Below are 26,309 nucleotides of genomic sequence, written 5' to 3'. Positions count from 1 at the left end.
TGTTGACCTTTTAAAAAGTGTTTCTCAGCCATTTGAGTTTCTTCTTGTATCCCATTTTTAATTGGGTAGTCACATACAGAAAGACAAATGCCAGCTGTTTTTGTCTCACATGCAGATGTTAGAGAAAGTTGATGTGATTGTAGAATGATTACTAAATCATAAGAAAGAAGATGGAGTGGACTTGGAGAAGGCAGGGTAACAAGTACCAAATCACAGAGGTTAAAGCAATAAATTTTAGGGTTCTACAGCATGTTGTGACAAATATAGTTCACATGAATCTATTATCCACATCATATATAACAAGAAGAGAGGAAATGAAAGGCTCACCATGAAAAGTAAGGGCAGGAAGATGGAATATTCATTACTATAATTTTATCAACATTCAGTAGGTTCATGTATTGAAATATACTGTACCTCCATAAATATTTATAATATTATATATTAGTCAGAACTTCTTTTATATTTAAAGTTATTAAAATATTAACTACTCTAGTTTGAGCATTAAATACTGGTGACATGTAAAACTGAAAAAAATGTGCTAAACATATACATATCTCAGGATTGCAGAACTTTCTTAGCATCATCAAGGCAGTATTCAATCTCCAGCAACACACAAGTAAAAAGCAAAAAGTCTGTGCATAGTAGCCAGGCTCATGCCTGTAATTCCTGCACTTGTAAGGCTGAGGCAAGGTGATGGTCTGAGTTCAAAGACAGAGTAGGCTACATGTGATATGACTTCAAGGCACGATCTCAAAACAATAATAATGATAGGTATCAAAAAAAAACTTTTGCAAGGTTAAAAAATCAAAGAAACCAATTTGTTTCATCCCAAATCTTCAGTTCACAAATAAGACTCCACTCAGCATCCGTCACATCATATTATAAATATATCTTCAGAGAGTTTCCAGCAGCTATATATGAAAATCCAATTAGCAAAATCATCTTTCATGTAGTGCTGACAAATTTTCTAGAACTATCTTGTAAAACACAGAGCAAGACACAATCATTTAATTACACATGACACTTTCACAAGGGCTTTGCTCATGTGCAAAGATAAGCTAATTAACTGGTGCTATAGGAGCAGGTTAACATACAGCACCGAGAAAAGTATTGTGGCATAATTTATCCAAGCTATACCAGAACTAGCAAGGATGGTATAATAATAGGTTTTTTTTCTGCCTTACTCCCAATTTTAAAGAAGAAAAAATTATAAATCAAAGAATGGGTTATGGAATGAAACAATCACATATATTCAAATTAGATTCAAGTAAGTTTTATAAAAAAAAATTTCTGGGGTTATTTTTTTAAGCTATATAACAAAGTTATTTCTCTGAATTATCATTTTAAACACTAAAACTAGATCTCTTTTATCAGTGGTCACATGATCATTAATCCACTATTTGGAGACAACATAAATTATAAAAAACTTACTAAAGAGTCTTAAATTTATTGACTTATGGCCATTACTACTCTTGGTAAAGTTGATGAAACACAATGTAACCTGTAGAGTAGACTAGGAGGAAATGAGACAGATGTGAATGGGATGTACTACAGTGAGGCAGGGAGCTAGGAGCTAAGACTGGAAGAGATCCAAGCCCTCAACAAGAACTGCAAATTTCACTGCTTTTTGGCAGCTTGTAGAAAAAAATGACACAGGGACTTGCAGGGTGTGTCCTGAAAATGTATGTTAGCTAGAAGACTTCCTCAACCTTATTTCTTGATTTTTATGGTACATGATTTCATCATCCAGCATCATGTGAGCATACTGTGTTGTTTGTATTTTGGGTTTTTTTTTTTATGAGCTAATGCAAGGCAATTTTACCTTCTATTGGTAAAGTAGTTGAGCATTATAAGAAAGCTGGTTTTACAAATTTTTGTGCTATTTTGAGTTTATAACAGTAACGTGACCTCATTTTCTTTTTTCTTTTCTTTCTTTTTTTTTTTTTTTTTGGTTTTTCAAGACAGGGTTTCTCTGTGTAGCTTTGTACCTTTCCTGGAACTCACTCTGTAGCCCAGGCTGGCCTCAAACTCACAAAGATCCACCTGGCTCTGCCTCCTGAGTGCTGGGATTAAAGGCGTGCGCCACCACCGCCCACCTCATGACCTCATTTCCATCCCTGGTAACAATATTATAATTGGAATAAAATACTTATGTCAGAGATTGCTTTATCGTTTTTAAAATGACATTGTGGAATTTTGTTTCCCTTCTGCATGTTGGACTCTCTAAAATCCTCACTCTATTTAGCAATGAAAAAACTGGGAAAAATTAGAACCCAACTGTACTCGTGGAAGCTACATGAGAAAGGAGGACACAGAGCGACATCATGGCCCATGGTTGGGAAAACAAAGAGTCACTGTCCCCCAGCAGAGATCATTACAACAGCCCCTGCCAGTGTGCTGAGAGTAGATAAGGCTGAGGGTTAGAAATCTCCAGAGGGAGACATTCCTAGGTGCTACCCATAATATTATAAGAATTATGTCCAGGAGGGCATCAAAGTTCCCACAGCAGAACCTCTTGATGCTTCCACAGGGAACAGGGGAAAGGAAGTATGTATAAAGTACCAGATCATTCTGTCCTTAACAAGTCCTACCCTTAGAGTAAACTAGTTTACCACAGCCTAACCTCTCTAGCTGCCCTACAAGAAGAGAAATAGTCAAGTCTAGCCCATCATAGCCTTTTATGTAAGAGAAAGAAAAGAACTCAAACCTTCTACCAAGCCTGCCTCACTTTGGGAAGTAGGGTGTGGAGTTAACTAAGGAATGCCAGTGGAGCTCTCAGGTTAGAAACTCAGACTCAGTGAATGACAGAGACATCCTGCAGGGCTCCCTTCTCTCTCTCTCTCTCTCTCTCTCTCTCTCTCTCTCTCTCTCTCTCTCTCTCTCTCTCTCTCTCTCTCTTTTGGTTTTTTCGAGACAGGGTTTCTCTGTGTAGCTTTGCACCTTTCCTGGAACTCACTTGGTAGTCCAGGCTGGCCTCGAACTCACAGAGATCCGTCTGGCTCTGCCTCCCAAGTGCTGGGATTAAAGGCGTGGGCCACCACCGCCCGGCTTCCCTTCTCTTTATAGCAAGATGTGACATAACCAAGGTCCCTTTTACCTCAGTTCTTGGAGCACAGCTTATCATGTGTGAGTCTTACAGTAATTGCCTCTTGGGTTTCCAAAGAGATTTACAAGGCAAATAATTAAGAATAAGCAATAAGGGCTGGGGATATTGCTCACTGGAAGAGAGCTTGTGTAGCATATTTGGGGTCCTAGGTTCAATCCCCAGTAAAACAAAAGGAACTACCAATGATACTGTTTTCCTGAGTTGTGATAGGAGTCCAGAAATATCTGAGCTGGAGCAGAGATGAGAGGTACTCAAAACTGAAAAGCAAAGCTATCACACAGGCTTTTAGCAATGATAACAAATGCATACATACATACATATAAATGTGCTACAGTGGATGTGTAGTGTCACAGTCACTCAGGCTTATCTGAAGTTATCAGTGCATTTTTTTACTGTTTAAAACCAGGACAGATAGCTATTGTGTTAATCAATGCTCTCCAGAGGAACAGAACTAGCAGGGTGTGTACGTGTGTGTGGTGTGTTAATGTGCGTGTAGAACTGGCTCACACTATCGGGAGACTGGCAAGTTCACAATTTGCCATGCAGACCAACAAGAAAGTTGATAAGAGCTGTAGTTCAAGTCTGTGAGCGCAGTCTGCTAGCAGGTTCCTTCTTCCCCAGGTAGGTCTGTTTTGTTTGTCCATTTGTTTAGGGTTTTTTGTTTTGTTTTGTTTGGTTTGGTTTGGTTTTTTTTTTGTTTGTTTTTCTCTTAATGCTTTCAGAAGAGTAGATAAGCTTACCTGTTTTATGGAGGGCAGCCTACTTTCCTGGAAATTTACCAATTTAAATGTTAATCCTCTTAAAACTACCTTCGAATAAAAATATAGTATTTTATTTAACTAAGCAACTGACAATGGAACCTAATCAAGTCCATCTAGTTGACATAAAATCAGTTAACATATTTATCCATGGAAAAATATTCAATATCACTTGTCATGAGGGGATTCAGAATTAGTGAGATACCATCACTTCAAGGACGACATAGCAAATGGTAAAAACGTTGAGTGAAGAAGACCCTGTGTTCATGCTGGTGGGAATGCAGTCACATGCAAAGATAAATTGGCAGTTTCTTAGGCAAAAAGAAAAATGTAGCTTTAGCATATGACCCAACAATCACATTTCTAGATGTTTATCCAAACTTACTAAAAATGTATGATACAAAATATGAAGGCAAATATTTATATCAGATTTATTCAAAATCACAAAAAATGGCAACAACCAAGAAGTTCTTCAATAAGCTAATGTATAAATAAATTGTGATCTATCTATAAAATGGAATCTTATTTCTCCTTAAAGAGTAGCAACTATAGAGAGATGTTGAAGAATGTGGATTTAATCAAGTTCAACATGGCTAATTGAGACCTACCAATTAAATGAAATCCTGGTAAATTCAAAGCCATAGAGCGATGAAATAATCATTAGTTGTTTAAACTTAAATATTGAGGCAGGGACAGAGACATATAGGACAGTAAAATTATTTTGTATAATATGATAATAGTAAATGCATGAAATATTTTTTATCAATAAAAAGCCACACAGCAATACAAAAAAATTAGTATAGGTTATTTTTAAAATTGTTATATAGAATACCAGAGGATCCATGAAGGAAACCAGACTGATATAAGAGAATTGGCATATAAGCAAACAAAATAAAAAGATGTAATGGTTGAGTTTTAATTGATAAAGTTGTTTGCTGTGAGGCTAGTTAATAATAAATGGTTATTATAGATGTATTTAATATACAACTATGCTGCAATTTAATTATTAAAGAAGTGAATAGTATCTAGTTTGAGCCAGGTTCCTCACTGACAGAAGTAAGTAAGACAAGAGTCTAGAAAAAACCATGTGATTTGAGTTGGACATATGAAGATAAAGTCTTGTTTAATACAATGTCATGGACAATAATAGTATCTGCTATTTACATACATAATATGGCTTGATCTAATTTGTCATATTAAGTAAAAGGACATAACAGAAACACCATCTCAGTAACTGAGTATGCCTAGTCACCATTATTGGTTTCCATTTTTTATTATTTATTTATTTATTTATTGAGATTTATTCATTTATTGTGTATACAGTGTTCTGCCTGCATGCATGCAGGCCAAAAAAGGGCACTGGATCTCATTATAGAGGATTATGAGCCAACCTGTGGTTGCTGGGAATTGAACTCAGAACCTCTGGAAGAGCAGCCAGTGCTCTTAACCTCTGAACTATCTCTCCAGCCCCCAATATTGGTTAATAAATGCTATTTTCAGTATGGTTTTTGAAAAAAATGATTAGTTATAATACTTGATCAGGAAATACACAAGATTAGTCCAGAATATTTTATAGTTCTAGAAAACTACAAAAAATTCAAAAATAAATAAATCCCCAAATAAAAAAAAAACCTCACACACTGAGTACCTATGTCAATGAGTCACAGAATTTAAGTAATGTAAAATCTCACAATGACTAAAACTGACACATCCCAAGCAACAGAATGAATTAGAGTATTGCATTTTAACCCTATTTATAACTTAAATATTCATGATTCCATTCTGATATTAATTATTGAATAAATAAATTAAAGATGTAAAAGAGACAACTCTACCACACAGGAAAAAGAGCTAAATAATGTATATAGATGATCCATCTTAAAGAACAGGGAGTAGAGTGTTCCACTCCTTGAGTGTTGGCCATGCAGGGACTTTCTCAGAAAAATATTAGCATAGATAATGGAAAAACAGATGGTATTCAGTGCAGAAGCCTGACAAAGACTTTGGCAAGCACTGATCAAAACAAAAGGTTACATCTGTAATCACAAACCACATAGATAATGTCTATACTAAATGTATTTCTGAGATCTTTCACCCTTAAATCCACAGTCCAAGCCAGGAAAATTCCACAACAAACAAATCTTATGATGTATTCAAATACACCTCTCAAAACATTTACAACAAAGAAAGTCACATCCAAGCAGAGATTAACCAGATAGGATGCATGCAAAATGTTCCGTGACATCTTATAGTTATGGATGGATGCATGCATGGATGCATGGATGCATGCTTGCATAGACAGATGGATGGATGGATAGGGGTGCTAGAATGAGATAATCAAAAAGGTAGGAATGGAATATAGGGAGATACAGCTAAAATTAAGGGTCATTTGAGGGGAAATATGGAAAACTGATACAGTAGACACTTCCTAAAATATATACATATATGAAGGCAATCTAAATGAAATTGCCAAATAATGGGCTAGAAAGAGCCTCAACCAATAATCTCTTGTCACCAAATGAAGCTTCCAGTATCAGGATTGGGTTACTCATAAGTGATTTGTTGGCTAAAGAGGTTCCATGGGAATCTCAAAACAACCCAGGCTGTTGGCAAGACTATAGGTTGCTCCCACAAATTTATGGAAAGACCCTGTTGCTGAAGACAACATCTACCCAACTCATGGAGAAGTCAAGCTGGTGCCTTCACCCGTAAGTGCTAGTGTATATTTGGTTCAGGAAGGTACCCTGGAAGCTACCAAAGGAGAAACATAAACACCAAACCAGGAACAAACCTTTGGATTAACAATGGTCTCCTGTCCTACAAGATATGCTAGCCAATGGTGGCACAAAGTTTGTGGAACTAACCAAAAAATATCTGATTTGACTGATGGCCCACTCCATAAAATGGAATAGACATCATACACCCAACATTGCTTGGGTGACCAAGAACCTGAAACTAGATAGCCCAGGGACCTAGGCTAAAACCAAATACTACTGTTCTAGAAACAAAATAACAACAAAAAGTAGCAAAAAAATGACTACTAGTGACAATTCTGCAATATCCATGTCTTGCTCAACCATCATCAAAGGAGCTTCCTTCTGCAGCAGATGGAAACAAATACAGAAACTCACAGCCAGACATTATGCAGAGAGTGAGAGATCTTGCAATACTCATCCCTAAATGGGTTATCTCCATCAAATACTTCCCCCTTCCCCCGGCTTAGAGAACCCCAATGAAGAGGAGGCAGAAAAAGTGTAAGAGCCAGAGGGGATGGAAAACAGGAAGAAAGCAAGGCCTTCTAAATCAACACAATAAAAGCACATATGAATTCACAGATACTGAAGAAACACGCACAGGGCCTGCATGAGATCGCACCAGTTGAAGCCCTAGAGCTGAAGGGAGAAGTATTCACATGCCCCCATTTCTGACTCAGGAGCAATCTCCAAACGACAAATGAAAATCCATGCAAATGAAAATTTAGTTTCCTCCAAGGGAGTCTCTTCAGGGTAGCCTGCAAGCTCAGCAGTACATGGCCAATAGAAAACAAACTCTTTGGATGTTTCTTGTCTCATAATGTCACGTTAGGGCTTTTCTTTATTTTTTTATCTTTATCTTACTTTTAATTATTTTATTTTTATTTTATTTTATTTATACATTTTTCTTTCTCTGTACTCTACAGGTCCTTTGTGGATATATTATGGCTTATAGTTTAGTGTTTTTATGGGTTTCTTGAGTGTGAGAATGACTGGATCTGTTCTTGTATCTTCTCTTGAGCTCTTTTCCTTCTGTTTTCTTGTTTTGTTTTGTTTTTTGTTCAGTTCCAATATGTAAACTTTTGTTTAATCATATCATATTATATTGTATTGTTTTATATTATATTATATTATATTATATTATATTATATTATATTATATTATATTATATTATATTATATTATATTATATTATATTTATTATATTATTATCACTTTGTAGCTTGTTTGTTTTCTAATGAGAGACAGAAAGTGGGTGAATCCTGATGGGAGGAGAAGTGTAAAAGAGCTGGGAGGAGCAGAGGGAGGGGAAACTGTAATCAGGATATATTGTATGAGGAAAAAAATCTATTTTCAATAAAAGGGAAAAAATACACATACACAAAAAACCCTAAGAAACACCTGAATAACCCATGATCTTAGGTTACTAATATCACATTAATCAATCTTATTTAGTTATAATAATATCCCCCACTCAGACAGCATTCTAATGGGGTCTGTTTATTGAACATAGTGTGGGGACCTTTACTACCATCTTCTCACACTTTCTCTAAATGAAAAGCTCTCCCCAAAGAAACCCTGCTTAACAATTCACGTGATTAAAAATGTATTAACCTAATGAGTGCTGATAAAGTACATTAAATGATCTGTTCCAAAGAGATGATGAATTAAGCCGCAAAAAGAGTTGACATTAATGATTCACCAAATATCATATCACTTCTCTAAAAAAATCACTAGATATTAAAGTGATCAAGATGTGACTGCACAGTTTAATAACAAGGCTTTTATGGGGAAAGAGGCAAGATAAGAGTTCAGAGAAAGAACAGAATTGTCAAATTTTTCCTTCAGTTTTCATTTTAGTTATTAAAAATTAAAAGCTCATTTAAATTTTAATTGACTTAATATCCACATTACGTTTAATTGTTTGATTCTCAATGGATAATTATCCTTCAGGATGAATGGGTCTATCTTTATTTCAGCATAATTAGAAAGAGCACTAGCTATTTTTGCTTGTATTAGAAGCAATTTACCTCTTGTAAAAATGCTCAAAGAAGAGTCCTGTGGATGATTACAGATCATCTCAGATGGCCTTTGCGTTTAAAAGGAGACCCTATTACGTTGTCTATTATCCTCCATCACAACCTCATAGGCTCTTCATCTAACTTCGAGTAATATTGAGGCTTTGCAATCTCCCTGGCACTACATAATGGCAGGACTTCAGTGGTTTTCCTCTGAAGTACTTGCTGATGCAAAAGGTTTTCATTCAGAATTTGTCACTTTTGAGCCACTTCTTTCCACGTCAGTTTGCCAAAAGTCAGCTTCCTCTCTCAAACAAAAGTACTCAATGAAACGGCCTTCGAGGAAAAGCACACAAGTAGGATGTCATTAAGATGTTTTCAATGTTTGTTTAGGTAAACACTTCTACTTATGGTGTACAATCTACCAGACTGAAGAAACTATTACTTAGGATACCACTCATATAGAACTTTCTTGTTCATCCATTCGGTCTGCCTCTAATACTTTACACACAAAATACATCCAGAGAGTACTTAGATCCTCCAAACAATTTGCTGTGTTTCACATAACCACTCTAAAATATAAAAATAAATTACAATATACAAGTGCTATTGCTACTTACCTCTGATATTACCTACAATAGAAATCTTTGAAATTGACCACTTTCATTGTCTGGGGACATTAGGCTCCTGATTCTTCAGCCTTCGAGGCAGATTCACACCATTGACTCTTCAGAGAGCTTCCAGGTCTTCAGTCTCTTACCCAAATTGCATCATTCTTTCTCCTTGTGCTGAGTTTTCCAGCTAGAAGAAACCAGTCCCTGGGTTCTACCTCTCCAGTATCCAGGAGACAATGGTGAGATACACAGCTGCCAATAGAGTCGATTAATTTAATTTTATGTAGAATATGAAATTTTGGAATTTCAGAGATTGTTTATTTTGTATACGTTATTTAAAAAACCAGGTTATAGATGCTGCAATTTCAAGAGTATTATTTAGTAAACATTAAATTGACTGTTACTATAATAATATATCTAATGAAACAACAATGAAAAATTAGCTGTATTTACAATCTCTGTAATTAAATAATTCATCATGGGCATTTGGAATCCATTCCCAGACAAGCAGGTGCTAGACTATGAGAGTATGAGTGTGTGTGTGTGTGTGTGTGTGTGTGTGTGTGTGTGTGTGTGTTTTAAATAATTAAAATTCCCAGATACAGAAATTTAAAAAGACATTTTACATTCTGACAAGGTAAGGGCAACTAAATAATTGATATGGAAAAGAAAACACAGGAAAAGTAATTACTTTTTTCAAAATAAACAAATTGCTCCAATTAAACAGCAACATAAAAAATGTTCAGCTAATCTTTGAGTTGGAAGTAGATAGCACAATTAAGTGATCTAGACCCCAAAGCAAATAGAGTAGATAGAAACTGAAAGCATTTTAATGCAAGGGAAAAAGATATTTAATTGGACTTTAAATTACAGAACGCTTCATTTCTCATAGGATTTTTCCACATTAAACCTCAAAGTGAGTAATAACAGGAAGTGGGACCTCGGAAGGACCAAGCCTAATGACATCAGAAAACCCCCTCTTGCTCCAAATAGCTGAACATTTCAGAGACTGAGAAGGCTAATACTGTATCCACAATTCATTTCATTATTTTGCTCTATTTGTCTTTAATGACAGAATTTCTGAGATCTTGTCTTTCCAATGATTTTATTACATTAAGAATTTTTGCTAAAAAAAAATTCAACTGAATGTGCTGGCTGCAACTGTATTTTGGGGTTTGAAAGCATCAAGGCTTCTTCTAAAGAGTTCATTTTAGCATATGAAAGCAAACTGTAAATCAGAAAAAAAATTCCTCTCTCCCAAAGCTAACCTCTAAATGTAGGTTTTATTTTATTTTTAGAGAAAATAACAGGCTTAGGCTGAAATTATTAAAATATGCATTAATTGTTTCATATAATATTCTTTGATCACATTATTCCCACCCCTACTTTGCACGCGTCCTCCCACCTTCCTCCCCATCCAATTTAATATTCTCCTCTCTAAATAAATTAATAAATAAGTAGGAAAAACAACAACAAGCAAAATTCGGGAAGTAAAAGAAAGGTGTGAAGGAAGGAAAGAAAGCAAAAAAGAAAGAGAAGGGAAAATCAATAAGACAAAAGAGAGCTGGGCATGGTGGCACACACTTTTAAACTCAGCACTTGGGAGACAGAGTCAGGTGGACCTCTCTAAGTTTGAGGCCAGTCTGGGGTACATAAAGAGTTCCAGGACAACCAGAGCTATATAATGGAGACAAACTATTATTTTTAAAAAAGACAAAAAAAATCAAAACAAAACATTAAAAGCGCATACACACACACACACACACACACACACACACACACACACACACACACACACACACACCCATGAAGTCAGTTCTATGATGTCCAAATATTCTTGGGCATGGGGCCTGTCATGGAGTGTGATTTCTCCTCTGGAGAAAACTGATTGTTTCCCAAAAAGGATCAATTACAAATGGCTTCTTGGTTAGGGGTAGGACTTTGTGTCCACTTTCCCTTCTCAGTGCTGGGATTTTTGTCTTATAGAACCCATGCAGGTCTTGTGTGTGCTGCCATAATACCTGTGAATTCGTATGTATCATTCGTGTTGTGTCTGGAAGATGCGGTTCCCTTGACGTCATCCATATCCTCTGGCCCTTACGGTCTTTCTGCCTCCTCCACTGCGCAGATTCCTGAGCCTTCTTTGGGGCGAGAGGTATGATATAGACATCCCTTTTAGAGCTGAATGTTTCCAAGTGTCTCATTCTGCATGCTGCCAGTTGTGGAGCTCTTTGTTAATTACTATCCACTGCAAGAAGCAGCTTCTCTGATGAGGGTTAAAAGATGCACTGTTCAACAGGGAGTATGTCATTAGGAGCAATTTTATTGTAATTGAAAACATATTTTAGTATATTTCTTAGTTTACTACTTGAGTGAGATGATATAACAGAATTTCTTGTACTTGAATGTTTTCTATATTCATGAAAATTAAATGATTTCTTAAAATAGAACGTTTAATTTGGAATTTCTTTACACTGTTAGAAAAAAGCTCTGCTGGGTTTCTGGATGAAGATGGACATCTGAGACCATCACCACAGCAACCAAGACTTAAAATAATACTGAGTTAGTCATTGGGAACACGATGTAGGCTGCCTTTAATATTTCTGTTTGCCCTTTGTCACTGCTAATTTATGTGCAATCTACCTCCAAATTTAGTCTATAAAAATTATCTCCCTCTGAGTTTGTAAAGGTATATAAATATTAATTCTTTTTTAAAAATTCACGTTTAGCTTTATCCCCGTGGAAGCCACCTGGTGGCCTCTGCTGATCATGATAGTTGTCAGCTGTTACTCGAAGTAAAAAGTATTACAGTGAAATGCAACTTGGCACAATGAAAAAAAATCCAATTTGGGGAGTCAAAATGAATCTGTGTTCTAACCACAATTTTGCAACATTGACGTGTTTTCTATTCTTTAGATAAAAATAGAATGGCTTAGGTTTGTTATAGAGAGGAATATATATATATATATATATATATATATATATATATATATATATATATATGTCACAGATTAGATGCTCAACATACAGTGAGTCTCAATATATTCTTTTTTCCCAATATAATATTTTTATTCATTATTTGGGGCTTTCACACAAGAAAACATGCACACATATTGGGAAATGATGTGAGATTCTGCAAAGACGCCTGAGTGAGTACAGGCACTTGCTTCCAAGCCCAGTGACCCGAGTTCAATATCAGGAACCCACACACTAGAGATAATCTATTCTCAGAAATGTGTGCTTACCCACCCCACACACACTGTGGTACATACGCATCCCTGTACACACAGAGACACAAACATAGACACATACTTACACAAATGTACACAGACAGACACACACATGCACACATAGAAACACACACACACACACATATATATAAACACAGAGAAAATAAGTAAATACGTTAAAAAAGAGTTTCATGAAGCATTTTATTGGCCACTGTGATTCTCCCATATTATGTCCACATATAATTTTTAAGTTTGAGGACTAAAATTCATACACATATGTTTGTATGTACCTATGTATTCATTCGCATATATATTATGTGTGTGTATATATGCATTCATTCCCCTAAATATCTATTTGAATATTATGTGTTAACAGTAATAAACAGTACAATTAAAATAAGCCTGTTTATTGTGCCTTTTAAAATGGAAATAATTAAAAACTTTACCTTTGTATATTTCTGCGATATCTTTAAATATTTATTTGAATTAACTATTCAGTGAAAAAGATCATCCTCTCTAAGGTGAGCAATGACTTTGCACATAGCCATAAAAATAAAATAATATTTCTAAGTCCCATTCAATCACTATATGTATATATAAATATATTTACATTTTTGTTCACAAAACTGTTTCTTTTTATTATGTTTCTTGTTTATTTATTTACTCCATTGTTTCACAGTTATTTTTACTTCTTCAATATTTTTTGTTACAAGATTTTGTTTTGAATAATTGGTATGTGGTGCTGATAGTTAAATTTTATTCCTACAGTATTAGGCATTAAATATCCAAATAGTAAAGGAAATATGCTTTCTTTTCTAGACTAAACCAAGAAAGTTGAAAACACATAATAAATAAATATAGATTAAATATGGGTAGATAAATAAAGCTAGGTAATTATGAATGTCATATGATTAGCTTTGATGTCAGATTTTCCTATGTTCTTTATTCGTGGTAGGCTACTGTTCACCTATAAGATCTTTAAAAGGTTGTAATTTCACCAAGTTCCAGCCAGTACCTCTATAGAGTTTAAAGTAGTGAATGGGTATATATATACAAGCTGAGAACAGAGAGATTTGACTGCCGTGGTGCTCAGAGTAAATGAAATATTTCTTGGAAAACACATTTTTCCCTGAAGAGAGTGTAAAATTCCAATCATGCCTTTCACATTTGCTGCTTCATTCTCATAACTGTTACTTTAAGCCATCACCCATATTCATTTCATGTTCTGAAAAGGGAATGTCTTCTTAAGACAAGAAAAGTAAGTGAATGTGTGTATGCGCACATGGGCACACGGCCATGCCCATGTATGTATGTGTTTGGAGAACAGAGAGTGAAGTCATGTGCCCTGTTTCATAGCTCTCCACATTTTGTCTCTTGACATAGGATCTCTAACTGAAGTTGGAGTTAGGTTGGCAGCCAGCAAGACTCAGAAGTCCTCCTGTCCTGGTTTTTCAATGGTATGATATTGTAGTTTTATGGCAGGTACATGACCACATCAGGATTTTTACATGGCTCCTGTGGATATGAACTCAGGTGTTTATGGTAGCATAGCAGCTGCCTTTAACCACTGAATCATCACCTCCAACTCCACCAAAAATATTTTCATCACTGATTAGCATTACATTTGAATCATGTCATGGTCTATATAAATTATGAATGAAAGTGTTTATACTTGTAAAACATATAGATGCAAGTAGCTGAGGATTTGGGCTGTAAGAATGTGCACATTATTCTCTGGCTTGGCACAAATTCCTGTGATGACCAACTTGTTCTTGGTAATAAAGATCTGTGCTCTAACTCAGCTGCTGGTAGTCATGTGACCTCAAGATATTAGGCATACCTTTAAAGACACTATTGTTAGATGAAAAAGAAAGTAATCATAGCTCTACTGCTTTGTGTACTGAATGTGATCTTAACTAATTATATACTTTTATCATCTGCTTTTGTCTTGGACTTTTAACATGGCTCTCTCATTATTTTGCTTTATATGTTAGAGTTTAGAAGAGATAATTGATGAGAAAACTGAAATTCTATTGGAGAACACAAATTGAGTCATGTTTTTATGAAAAGGGGAAATTTACATGTAACTCATAGTTTCTAAAATATTCATGCTTCCTACTGTGCCCTAATAATTAGACACACGATTTCTCCTTTTTCTTCCTATGTGTAATCATTAAACTCCCCCGACACAACTTATCAAAACTCACTGCTTACTACTGTTCTCTCTACTGTCTATACTCACTCTTTTTAATCCAGACTCATAAGCTTTAAGTCTGCTGTCTAAGTCATTTCTCCCTGTACATCAGACAGTTTATCCTCAATTTAACAAATACCTAAGATACTAAGATATCAACATGAGAAAGAGAGAGAGAGAGAGAGAGAGAGAGAGAGAGAGAGAGAGAGAGAGAGAGAGAGAGAGAGAGAGAGGAGATTTGGAGTCAAAAAAAAGACTCTATCTAATCAGGCCCTGCTCTGTTAGGGACAGTGAAAAGACAGTGCATTGTTGCAGAGTAGAACCATGCATCTCATTTCCAGCTCATAAAAGAGAGAAAATGCCTGGGTTACAGTCCTGTGTTTCCACAAAAGATACACCTCCTATGATTAAAGCCCTTACCCCAAACAAAATGTTCCAGCTTATAGGAGTCACTACAGCCCAAGAGTCCTGGGGTTGGGGAATAAGCCTTCAGCACATGGGGAATACTCAAAATCCAAACTACAGCATCTTTCTAGAGCTCTCCTTTGAAATTCAATCATGTGTACCCAATTTTCTTTCCAAGAAGTCAATTTGAATTTTTAACAGTCACATCACATTTTCAACACATCCAAGTGTTTCCCATGGTACATTTTCTACCTGGGCTGCTCTCATTTTTATCCCCAGAGAACCATCTTCTTTCATACTTCCAAAAAGGACATTTGGCAAGACCTGAAATACTTTTGGTTCTCATAATATAAATGACAGTTGTCACTTCTATATACTAAACACCAGGGAAAATTAATTAGTACAAAGATTGTGAAGCCCTGCTCTAGTTCATCCGATATCCTGAATATTTCCTGGACACATCTTCACCCCTAAAGACCTTTCTACATGCTGAATTCTGAGTCTGAAATGTTACCCTGCTACCTATGCATATTCTACTCAAATATTTTTCAAGAATCATTGACCGACTTCATTATAGCAAATTCTCTTTCTTTATCTCCACCACACATTCTTGGCCCTCGTTTTTTTGTTTTTGTTTTTGTTTTGTTTTGTTTTGTTTTTGCTTTATTTTTCTCTGGGGAAACTTGTAACTTATATTAATTTTGTTATTAATTTACATTATTAATGGTTTATTTCCTTAAACTGAACTATAAGTTCCACCAGGAAGAATATTTTATGTTTCTGTCACATATATTCTCTCAAGTTTTATAATAGCACATAGGAGGCATTCAAAAAATATCTGTTCTGAAATGAAGACTCCAGAAACCTAAAAGGTTCTTAAATAATCCTGAACTTGTGTGTCCACCTCAAAATTTCCAAGAATTGCATTATCAATCCAATTATTATCCCACACACACACATTGAGGTGACTTATTAAAATAGACTAAATTCCTAGGGTAGAAATTACATTTAAATGTTTACAAGAACTCAGCATATATAAATAAGTTGAATGACATGAGACAAGTGGTTCCTGTCATTGGAAAATGAGCAACCAAGCAATGAAATCTTCAACACAGCTGTTACCTTTTCTTGGGCTCATTGCCCAAGGTAGACAGTCTGCTCATTTCCTCTCGGGAATTTTTGTTGGAAATCTTGTGGTTATTGACAGTTGGTAACTAATTTAGTTGTGAGATATACCTAGAAGCCTTCCCAAATGCTGACCTATAAGAACAACATCTCATTTTACTAGTGATCATACCCTATAATCTATTGTATCTCCTCCCTTGATAGATTTAGATGAAAGACATATCTTAAACTATCTATAAACTTTGACTTTTTTTTCCTATTGAAGTCTAAAATAAGTCAGTCTTAAATATTGATACCATGTTTCCCTCTCCTCTGTCTTGTTGTGGAGCGTTTTGGTTTTCTAAGATTATGGGTATTTTTCAAATAGAAAGTACCTACCTCACCATGGATGTGGGAGGGAAACAGGAAAATAAAAGAGAAAATCAATCATTATTATTTCTCGTTCTATTTTTTGTTCAAAAAGTACAGATCAATGTGGTGTTTGTCTGTTGGCCCTATCATGAGATTTTTCTCATTATCTTGTATGGTGATTTATCTATTGAGAACAAATTAAAAGCAGAGGAAATGTGCAATTGTTTTAATAGTTTTTAATGTATACCACATATCTCTGTACAAAAATGTTTCATTAAACTTTCAATAATTAATTATTATTACTTGAATAATAGGTATCTAGAAATAGGATGTCAATCATGAAATCAAGTAGAAAAAAATGTTTATATCAGAAAGCAAAAATTCTCCCCAAAGATTTATACATGAAACAATTATACGTGAATATTATATTTTTAGTGATTTTCTCTGTTTAATGAGTTTACAATGGTAAACAAATTATATTATATGGTAAACAATCAGTGATTTTTTCTGTTTAATGAGTTTACAATGGTAAACAAATTATATTATATAATGGTAAACAAATTATATTATATATATATATATATATAATAAATTATATTATATTATATCCCATTACAAATTAATGGGATATAACCCAAAATGGGCTCCATGGCTGCATTATTTGGCACATACAATATTTTGATTTCTCCTATTTTTTAATTAAGTTAGCTACCTTTGTTGAAATGGCTGTTTCACAGAAAATACTGAGGTTTCCACTTCTCTGAACAAAGGAAAAACTGATAAACATGAGTCAGCTGACCCACGGCAGAGTAAAGCTGAAATTCTCGGTGAGGGATATTCCCTCCATTACCAATCTGTTCTCTTTAGCTTGACTTGCTTTCAGACTCCCTTATGGGTCATATCCTGACTGAGTGCTCATTAGCATTTTCTGTACAGCCTAGGTGTTGGTCTTTAAAAAATTGTACAGAAGAAAAACACTTGAACTTTTTATTCTCCAGATTCCCTTACAACCCCGCCCCCAATAACAAAAATTCTGAGAACCCCCAGGAGTTTTAGTCTTTGAGACTATATCTGCTCATAATTTGTAGCATAGAAATGAAAAATGAGAGATTTTTCATTATTTTCATTGCCGATTAAACATACATATTTTCATGAAAATTGATATTTTTTTCCAAAATTAGCATACTTGTGTATCACCTTACTTCTTCAGTGATTTTTTTTATCTGCTTCTTCATGTGATCTATTTTGGTTGATTGCTTTCATTGAAGAATGTACAAAAAAATATTCCATCATTTAGATGAGTAGCTAGCAAAATAATAGTATTTTATTCCCTTTCATATAATTTAAATGCTTTTTGTTTCACTACTATGTATTGAACAGTGAGCTTCATGCATGTTAGGCAAGTGCTCTAGCACTGATACACATTTCCAGCTCTTGAATGATCTTTACTAGCATATCAGAACTTCAGAAGTAGTATTTTAAAATATTGACTGTGTTATAAAATATGGTTTCACAGCAACTTTTCTCTATGCTTGGCTTCATTAAAATCAATTGATGTAGGGTATGTTTTTAAGATAGCCTGTTACCTTGCATGTTTTAGAACATCCTGTACTGATTATTTGTAAAATATTGTTTTGATGAACTTTACAGAACTTCCAAATTTGACACATCTTATTTTGAAGAAATTTGATATAAAATATTAGATAACATTTGTTAACCTATTTGCTGATTTTATTAGAAAATTCTAACTGAAAAATAAAACTTATCCAAAGTAATAATTTTCATTCCAAGACTTGAGTTTTCCCATTGTTATTAACTCAATATGACCTGCTGTTTTCCTGGAAATAGTGGGCTTATTTTGTGTACTTTTAAAGTATCTACAAAAATCTCAAGAGTCAATAACCACATTTAAAAGAAATAAAAGGATATTTCATGAAAGAAATAGCTAGTTTAGTTCACACAACTCACTTGTACAAGCATTTTTACTCAGTGCAAGTGTTGTGCATCAATATTTGACAAATTTGCTACACACACACACACACACACACACACACACACACACACATATGCATATACAAATATGGTGCAGCCATTATCTGATGGGAATGGCAAACGTCAAAATACCAGCACAGCTACTCAACAAAGATCCAGCAAAGCTGAGCCACATGACGGCTGCTGCGCCACTTTTAGTTTTGATCTTCACATGTTGCATGCTTGGGAGGGGGCTTTTAATGTTTGTACAACTTGGGGATATTAGATTGATGGAAAATTTCTTGTGAATCATTTGTACCTTCTCCCAAGAGTACTGCTTCTAAGCTTCCCCAGGAAAGTCTTGAGCATACCACCCCTTCTGCTTTTAGGGAGATATCCTTATCAACTTGGTCTTTCTTATACCTTGGAGGCTGTGACACACATAAAGATGCCAGAGATCCTTTTATAAGGCTTTGAGATATTCTCAAAACAACTTCACCAAGAGATTAGGTCACCAGAATGCCAGCTTCTGCTTTCACTTTTAGGAGCAATTGTTTATACAATGGGGAATTTTCTGCTTATGCAGCCCCTGGGGATATATATTCATGTTCCCAAGAGAAAACTTTGAACACAGAGGGTCTTGGCTTGAAAGGATAGTCAGAGTAGTCAAAGTCTTCCTTGTGCCCCAAGGATTGTGGTTGCAATAGGGTAGATTCTGAGAAATTTCTTGCTCAGCTCTGTAATACAAGATGTCAGTCATAAGTATATCCATTGCCCTATACTGGAGTCTGTATAGAGGGAATAAGAATAGTGTGGGTCAATGAAAAAAAAGAATACCATGATCTTCCTTTCTGGGAATGCATGAAAACAATGGGCTCCTATAAAATGGAGAAACAGAAAAACACTATAATGCTATAATAATGCTATAATAAAAATGCTATGATCAGCCAGTTAAATGCTTATTATGAGATATTTTGCAAATCTTTCATTTTAGAAAACTTCAAATGATTCTACATGGAACTTGGTTAAGGTAAAAATAATTTCAGATTGTCTACCATGTAACCACATGAACAGTAAGCCTAGATACAGACTTTACAAATAGAAGCTTCTATGCTTTGGAGACCCTGAGAAATTTGTAGCTTCCCGATTTAACAGATGCTTTCTGAAGATGTTGTTTCAGATAAGACTGAAGCACTATTTGATGTCATTGACTTGATTCTTACTACAGCTTCTTCAGATTCAAGCATTTCTTCCATCATACTCTCATACAAAATTAATGCAGTTAAATGTGAAGATATCTTAAGGTTGCTATGGGATAGTTATGGCTTAGTGGATCAAATTCCAAAGTTTGGAAGACCCTAAGGGTTGAGTGATCCTTATAAATTACTCTCTTAGAGCAAAAGTTCTAGCACCACCAGATCCAGAACTTAGATTTCAAATATTGACTCAAGTTCACAGACCCATAAGTATCAGATCCATAATAAAATAATCCAGAAAGAAGTTAATTTCTAACAAAAGACATTCTTTTTGGTGATATCATCAGAAAGTGATTGGTTACACATATGATGGCCATGCTACTATTGCACCAACGGTTTTATCTTACCAGGACAGTCACAACTGTAACTCATATGGTTCACAGCTAGGTATATCAATGATTAGTGTTCTTCTCTTGCAGTGTGCAAAGCACCTCTAGCACTCCAAAAACTAGCTAGTAGCAATGAATTTTCTTAATCAAGATCAGTTTTATTTGGCTGTGTTCTGGGATTCAAGCATGTGGTGCCTTCAGAAATAGGATCATATTGCTAGGTCTGGAGGGCAAACCAAAGCAATGGCAATATCCTGTAATGTTTGGGTTCTCTGGGACCTCATAGACTTCAGGCAATTACTAAGAGACAATGGGAAGGGAAATTGAGAGGAAATATAGAATGCACTGATATAAGAGGTTAAAAGGGAATAATGGAACAGAAAAGTTTAACCTGGGGTGAGGGAGCAAAGGTCAGGGTAGAGGAGAGAATATAGAAAACAATAAATAATACTAAAACCTTTCCCAAGAAGATATATGGAAACCCACTACTGTGCAAGTTCCCTAACACACACACACACACACACACACACACACACACACACACACACGCACACACACATGCACACGGCTAGTAATCCTGAGTGAGAGCAAATACTGATAAGTATCTCAAGAATTACCTTCTTTAAACTGTAGTAAAGTTTAGGTAACTGAGGGCATCTGAGAGCCCATCCATCCAGAGACTGACCTATGTCTGTGAAAATCAGTGCTGAATAAAGTGACTGGTTCTCTTGTCAGTCCTTGGCTGACAATGGAGTTATCTTCCAGAAGGTCAAGCTAAAGCTTTATCTTCTTACTGTTCTGTAAACGAATCCCAGCTCTTCTACTATTAAATTAAATTCAAATAATTAGAATTTGGGTTGGCAGAGTGTTATCCAATACTCCCACTAAAAATTCTTAGTCTTATTTTGAGTCAAACTAGACAGCTGCATATAGAAGTATTGGTGAAATTATTAAGGCCACTCCACGTAGTTAAAAGGAGATTTATTTAATGGCGTAACTTACAAATTAAGGAATAGGTAGGTCGCGGAGTCTGGGGAAGGTGTATCACAGTCCAGCGGTGTTCTCTGGAGCTCTGCTCAGTCCACCTCTCCAGTCCAGGGTCCCGCAACAGAGAGAGCGCCCGCCGATCCAGCTCTCGGGTCCCCAGGCGCCTCCCTTGGCCCCGCCTTGTAGGCGTGACATTGCCGAAGTCTCAATGGGGGTTGGAACTTCCAGATCAAAGCTGGAATGGCTACCCACTACATCTCCCCCTTTTTGTCTAAATAAGAAAGTTCTAACCTAATACAAGACTATATACAAAGGAATGGTTATCAAATATTGTCCAGGAATAATGAGGGATAATGACCTAGATAAGATGGAAGTACAACCAATGCAAACAATATCAAGCAAGAAACACATACTAACGTCCAGAGAAGTATAGAGCATAGGTAAATGGCATGTTACAAAGATCCTTCCAAAAGGTGTCCTATCCTAAAGAACCTGAATCTAATACTTAATATGTTCTATCTACTAAGTTGTAACTATAACTGCTAGTCTTCAATCCCATCAAAGACCTGAGAAGGAATATAATGGTACCTGAGAAATGGTACATGGATGCAAACAACTTTCGGGAATCTTGCGAGAGTAGACGGAGACAGCTGGCAGCCTGGACAGTCACCTAATGTTTCTCAGCATTGTTGGTGCATTCAAATTGGCTACAGGCCTAAAGTATCTGACAGACCATTTTCAGAAGCAGGAATTCTGAAAGACCATCTTACCCTGTCTTGGCAGAGTACAGTGGTCGCTTTCCTTGTGTCCCACTTGTCCAGAAAGGATAGCATTGCATTAGTACTGTCAGCCGTCGAGGCAAGGGCAGTTCTTTGCCCAGTAGGCCATTTTGTGCCAAGAAGACAAACTTCCAAATGGAAATGTCTTAGAAGCCCAACATTCTCTCGGGATCAAATTGGTGCAGCCAGGAGCAATTGTGTCTCACATCAACAGAATTCTAAGTTATTTAAATGCCATATTCTCTAGGTCTATGAAGTGTTTGAAGATTACCTGTCCATCCGACCTATGTATCTGTAAATCTGGATAACCTAACTAACGTAACTATAGAGATGACAAGCATAGGTGACTATAAATCTATAAATCTTATCTACCGAAATAACCAAAGGACTAAGGCTTCACGTAAACAAGGTAAACAGTCTATAAGCAAGTGCATGGTAAAGAACGATGACTTCAAAATTGTGACAATACACAAGATGTTATAACAGAGGTAGGAGTATATAGTGCGATATGCAATATGACAATAATCTTAAATATATATCAATATACCGAATATCCTAAACAGAAGTAGAACCTACATAAGTATGACAGATATAAATTTACATTTGCATCAATATACAAGTATTTCAAATAAGAGTAGAAATATATGTACATTATAACAAATATAGTTCCATATTTGTATCAATATACAAATTATCTTAAACAGGAATATAAAAATAGTTTACATTTGTATCAACATATAAGAACCCATAACAGTGCAAATTACAGTGCAAATTATTTAAGGCTACTATTTTACTAAATTTGTTTACTAGTATACATAATAATCTACCATAATATCTTATACCTATCCATTCCATTTCTTCTTTTTTTTTTTTTGGAATACTGAGTTTAATATTTCCTTCCACCCCCAACCCTATAACCATCATCCATAACCCTGAGAATTATGAAACCTAAGGGAGAAGGGGCGTCGTTTTCTTAGAATTGCTTCCTGCTGTTTAGGGGGTGATGTTATCTCTGTTGGGTACTGTGAGAAAGCTCAGATAGTTAAATCTCAGTTAGACTAACTGTAGGTTCTGCAGTAAGTCTTAGAGTAATGGGTAAGATTGTCTGAAATTCCGGTAAGAAGTGTAGTATGATGATGATTACCATGGCATCATTCTGGATTGGGTAGAGTTGTTGTTGGGGCCCCATCTTCCTTCTGGAGACTTCTGAGATTGCTATTAGAAAAACTTATTTGTTATCAAAATGGAAGATTTGGATTTAAAGAGGACATAGCATGTAAGAAAGGATTCTGAGAAATCAAGAGTAAGCATGCAGAGAATTAGAATCTAGAAGACAATGGTCCCTTTTATTGGTTTCCTTCTGTCCCACACCAGAGGGCTCTTCTGATATGGAACTGAAGAATCTTTCAAACTTTTCTTTTAGCAATGTGCTTGGGTTTAGAGAAGGAGTGAGCCAATTCCATCTCCAAAGCCAGCTTGGCTTATAATTGAATTGGAACCACAACTTTTCTAGATTGATAGAGAGATAGATGTTAGACAGTGAGATTTTACCGTGTGTAGATTGGTACCAATAGATTCTTTCTTTCTGCTGTAAACATCCGGATATCCAAGGCCTTATGATTTTTGGAAGATGGATATTTCCATTATCCTGGAAAGACAAAAACAGAACCCTACCCCAACCTTGATTGTTAAATTTTTCTTACAACTTGTAGAGATGTCACATTGGTGGATGATCTTTTACTTCACCTCATCAAGGGGTTTTTCCTGTTCAAATCGAATTTTTATTAATTTTGTTGGTATCCATAGCTTCTCTTCTCCTGCAGAAACAAAGGCAAAACCCCTTCCCCAACATAGAACATATCCAGGTTTCCATTCTGAGGTCAGCACATCCTTGAAATAAACCGGTTGGTTTAGCTCAGGAGTTTTGTCTGTCGTCCAATGTCTCTCTGCAGCTGTTGTTCCTTTTTCATCAGCATTGAGAAAATTCAAGGTTAATAAAGCACTATGCAATCTATTTCTAGGAGTCATTGTTACCTGTCGCTGTTTATTTAGCATATCCTTTAAAGTTCGATTGGATCTTTCTATGACTGCTTGGCCTGTGGGATTGTGTGGTATACCCGTAACATGCTTTATATTGTAATAAGCAAAGAATTGTCTCATTTTATTGGAGACATATGCTGGGGCATTGTCTGTCTTAATTTGTACAGGTATTTCCATGATAGCCATAACTTCTAATAGGTGTGTAATCACAGAATCAGCCTTTTCAGAACTCATAGGAGTTGCCCATTGAAATCCTGAATAGGTGTCAATGGTATGATGTACATACTTTAATCTTCCAAATTCTGCAAAATGAAACACATCCATCTGCCAAATTTCATTTCTTTGTATACCTTTTGGATTGCTCCCTGCAGGTAATGGAAGTTGGTTATAGATGGAACAAGTAGGACATTTTTTCACAATATCCTTAGCCTGTTGCCAAGTGATGGAGAAATCCTTCTTCAAACCTTTGCTATTTACATGGCATTTCTTATGAAATTCTGAAGCTTCTAGCACATTACCTATTAGTAACTGATCAATCTCATCATTACCTTGTGCTAGAGGTCCTGGCAGACCTGTATGGGATCTGATATGTGTTATATATATAGGATGTTCCCTTTTTCTGATGATTTCTTGCAATTGTATGAATAATGAAGTTAATTCTGTATTATCAGGAATAAATTCAGCAGTTTCAATATGTAAAACAACTCTCTCTGCATATTGAGAGTCAGTGACTATATTGAGGGGTTCTGTGAAGTCTTTCAGTACAATAAGAATGGCATACAGTTCTGCCTTTTGTACAGAGCTGTATGGACTTTGTACCACTTTACTTAGGTCTCCTGATTTATATCCTGCTTTCCCTGATTTATTTGCATCAGTATAGAATGTGAGGACTCCAGAAATTGGCTTTTGCCGTACAATGTGAGGAAGGACCCATTCGGTCTTCTTTATGAATTCTATTCTCTTGCTTTTGGGATAGTGGTTGTTAATCTCTCCCAAAAAGTTACTGCAGGCTCTCTGCCAGTATTCATTATCTTTCCATAGTGATGAAATTTCTTCATTAGTTAAAGGTACTACAATTTCTGCTGGGTCCATTCCTGTCAACTGGCGAAGTCTTAGTTTACCTTTTTGAATCAAATCAGAGATCTTTTCTATATAAGTCTTTAATTTCTTATTTGGTTTACGTGGTAGGAATATCCATTCCAATATAATATCTTCCCTCTGCATCAAAATACCTGTTGGGGAATGTCTGGAGGGGAATATGACAAGAATGCATTTAAGTTCTGGATCCACACGATCCACATGTGCTTCCTGAATTGTCTTTTCTACTAGGGCCAACTCCTTCTCAGCTTCGGCTGATAATTCTCTTGGACTATTTAATTCTTTGTCCCCTTCTAGAGTATTAGCCAAATTTTGTAGTCCCTCTTTGGGTATTCCCATGATACCCAGTAAGTTGGAAATGCTTCCTAATAACTTTTGAAAATCATTAAGAGTCTTCAATCGATCTCTCCTTAGCTGTACCTTTTGGGGTCGAATTTTTTGTAGCTCTATCTTATATCCTAAGTAGTTAATAGAATCTCCTCTTTGTATTTTTTCAGGAGCAATTTGCAGTCCCCAGCGAGGTAAAACTTTCTTTACTTCTTCAAACATGCTTTCTAATGTATCTAACTTTGGATCAGCTAATAGGATATCATCCATATAGTGATAAATTATGGATTGTGGAAACTTTACACGAATTATCTCCAATGGTTTCTGCACAAAGTATTGGCACAAAGTAGGGCTGTTTAACATTCCCTGTGGGAGAACCTTCCATTGATATCTCTTGACTGGCTGAGAATTGTTATAATTAGGTACTGTGAAGGCAAATTTTTCTCTATCATTTTCTTGTAAGGGTATGGTAAAGAAACAGTCTTTTAAGTCAATAACTATTATAGGCCATTCTTTAGGTAGCATAGAGGGCAGGGGCATCCCAGTCTGTAGGGAGCCCATTGGCTGAATTACTTTATTAATAGCTCTCAGATCTGTCAGCATTCTCCAATTGCCAGACTTTTTTTTAATAACAAATACAGGAGAATTCCAAGGGCTGGTAGATTCTTCAATGTGTTGAGCATTTAACTGCTCTTGAACCAGCTGTTCTAAAGCTTGTAGCTTGTCTTTTGTCAAAGGCCATTGTCCAACCCAGACAGGTTTATTAGTTAGCCATTTTAAAGGTAAGGCAGTTGGTACTTCTGAGAGTTCAACAGCAGTTGTGCTCTGTTTGTGAACAGCCTGAATGGTTGGTGCCTGATTTTTATAGCATGTGATGATATTATTCCTAGAAACATGCATTTGTCTGTATTCTTTTTCTGAAAGTGTAGGAATTTTAATCTGGGTATTCCACTGTTGTAACAGATCTCG

This window comes from Peromyscus californicus, unplaced genomic scaffold (genome assembly GCF_007827085.1).
Source record: "Peromyscus californicus insignis strain IS unplaced genomic scaffold, ASM782708v3 Scaffold_20__1_contigs__length_68692818, whole genome shotgun sequence".
Classification (NCBI taxonomy): Eukaryota; Metazoa; Chordata; class Mammalia; order Rodentia; family Cricetidae; genus Peromyscus; species Peromyscus californicus.
Note: the sequence above shows the minus strand (reverse complement) of the source record.